General features: G+C 54.0%; 1 protein-coding gene across 1 annotated transcript in view; it reads right to left on the bottom strand.

The window, feature by feature from the left end:
- Positions 1 to 145, bottom strand: part of LOC113805773 (titin homolog) — a 5,827-nt gene extending 5,682 nt beyond the window's left edge. Inside the window, exon 1 of the mRNA XM_070145574.1 lies at positions 1 to 145. This exon is cut by the window's left edge and continues 246 nt beyond it. The gene's annotated coding sequence lies outside the window, so the exon portion shown is untranslated.
- Positions 146 to 2,500: the final 2,355 nt, after the last annotated feature.

The following is a 2,500-nucleotide window of genomic DNA, read 5'->3' as shown; positions in this document are numbered from 1 at the left end:
TGCGGAAGACACAAGGCCGGAGTTCTCGAAAATATTTAATACTTGCAGGAGATACAAAGAGAGTTCCTTCTTTAAGCGCGATCACATTTTTTCCCAGTCTTCTGCCATTGTGTCTCTCTCCTTCACGTCTACACTATACGGTAGTTGGAACTGGACTGCTATGACCATAAGCTGGCTCTTCCCTTCTAAATAAGGTCATGGTAGTTTTCACTTTCCCCCCAAAACCGAGGGATTTCCAACAGCCTCGGATTGGAGGTCAGATGTCGTAACATAGGGAAGGGGTAGAGTGTGAGTTGAGCTCTGCACACGCATCTCTCTCTCTCTCTCTTTTCTTTCTCTCTCTTGCAAATGCCATTGATCACTCTCTTTTCTCTGTCTCTCTCTCTCTCTTTTCTTTCTCTCTCTTGTAAATGCCATTAAGTCACTTTCTTTTCTCTCTCTCTCTCTCTTTTCTTTCTCTCTCTCTCTCTTCTCTCTCTGTATGTGTAAGAGCTGAGGGTAAGGGTTGCAAGTTGGTGTGTATGAGTGTTTTTGTGTATTTGTATTAGTGCGTATGTATTTGTATCTGTTCGTGTGTGTATTTGCATTTGTGTGTATGACTGTATATATGCCTTTTCATCCGCTTGTATATGTGCATGTACGTTTCCCTATGCCAATTGAATAGCATACACGCGTTCATATGCAAATTAGGAAGCGGGGACAGGAATAGGATGGGATGAAGGGGTGGCGGGGGGAAGGGGGTGGGGGGAGGGAGGTGGACAGCGGTCATCCACACAGCTAAATAAAACCAACCATTTCATGCTTGCTTCCGGTGCGAGTGTCTAGCGCCAAACACAATTCACGCAAGCAGGAAAAGTGTGTTGTATTGTGGAAAGCCTTGTCCATTTAGCAAGCAGAATATACTAGGCGAGAGAAGCGCGGACGGAAAGGGCCAGTGTCAGGAAGTCGTTGAATTGACAGCTGTAGAGACACGTCAAATAGAAAATAGGATATGAGGTCAAACATGCATATGGACACACAAACACACACACACACACACACACACCAACACATTCACACACACACACACGCACAACACACAAACCTACACAAACCCACACACACACACACACACACACCAACACATTTACACACACACACACACACACAAATCCTACACAAACCCACACACACAAACACATACAAACCCACGCACACCCCCACAAACCTCCCCCCCCACACACACACAAACACACACACACATACGCCCGCTATTCACAAACAACGACGATCACCGACACACACATACACCCATCTATACATAGATAAAGAACCTGAACCATCTCCCTCCATCCCTGAAGTTCAAACATCACAACCACAACACACAAAACTTCAATCAGGTACTTCTAAATACCATTAAGTCACGTGATCACAAATAACCTTCATGGCTGACATTGTTGGCTCGACAGGAAGGCTGAAACCCTATCTCACATGCAGGGGGAACTGCAGTGGCATAGCGAGGGAGGAAGGGGTGGAGGGGGAGGGGGAGGAGGAAGGGGTGGAGGGGGAGGAGGGGGTGGAGGGGGAGGAGGGAGGAAGGGGTGAAGTGAAGGATTGGAGGAGGGAGGAAGGGTTGGAGGGGAGGAGGAGGAAGGGGAAAGGAAGGATTGGAGGGGGAGGAAGGGGTGGAGGGAGGAGTGAGGGGGGTGGAGGAAGGGAGGATGAGGGGGAGGTGGAGGAGGAGTAAGGGATGGAGGGGGAGGAAGGGGTGGAGGAGGAAGGGGTGGAGAGGGAGGAGGAGGAAGGGGAGGAGGGGGAGGGATGGAGGGAGGAGGAAGGATGAGGGGGAGGGAGAGGGGGAGGAGGGAAGGGAGGGAGGGGAGGGATGGAGGGGGAGGGAGTGATGAGGGGAGGGGAGGATGGAGGAGGAGGATGAGGGGGAGGGGGAGGGGGCGAGGAACGGGGGAAGGATGAGGAGGAATGGGGGTGGATGAGGAGGAAGGGAGAGGAAGGGGAGGAAGGGGGTGGTGGGGGGAGGAAGGGATGGAGGGGGGAGTGAAGGTGAGGTGGAGGAAGGGGTGGAGGGGCGAGGAAGGGGGTGGAGGGGGAGGAAGGGGGTGTGGAGGGGAGTGAAGGGGATGGAAGGGGTGGAGGGGATGGAGGAGGGAGAAAGGAGGGGGTGGAAGGGGAGGGAGGGAGGGGGTGGAGGGGGAGGAAGGAGGGGGGGGAGGGGGAGGAAGGGATGGAGGTGGAGGAAGGGGTGGAGAGGGAGAGGAGGATAGCTGGGTTGGAGGGGGAGGAGATAGGAGGATGAGGGTTGGAGGGGGAGAGTTTTAGGAAGGAAGGAGGAAGGGGAGGGGGAGGAAGGGTGAGGGGGTGGAGGGAGGAAGGGGTGGAGGGGGGAGGGAAGGGGAGGAGGAAGGGATGGAGGGGGAGGTGAAGGTGGAGGGGGAGGAAGGGGAGTGGAGGGGGGAGGGAAGGGGAGAAAGGGGGATGGGACAAGAGAGGATGGGGAGGAGGT

This window comes from Penaeus vannamei, chromosome 34 (genome assembly GCF_042767895.1).
Source record: "Penaeus vannamei isolate JL-2024 chromosome 34, ASM4276789v1, whole genome shotgun sequence".
NCBI classification, from domain to species: Eukaryota; Metazoa; Arthropoda; class Malacostraca; order Decapoda; family Penaeidae; genus Penaeus; species Penaeus vannamei.
Note: the sequence above shows the minus strand (reverse complement) of the source record. Positions and strands in the feature narration are given on the sequence as shown.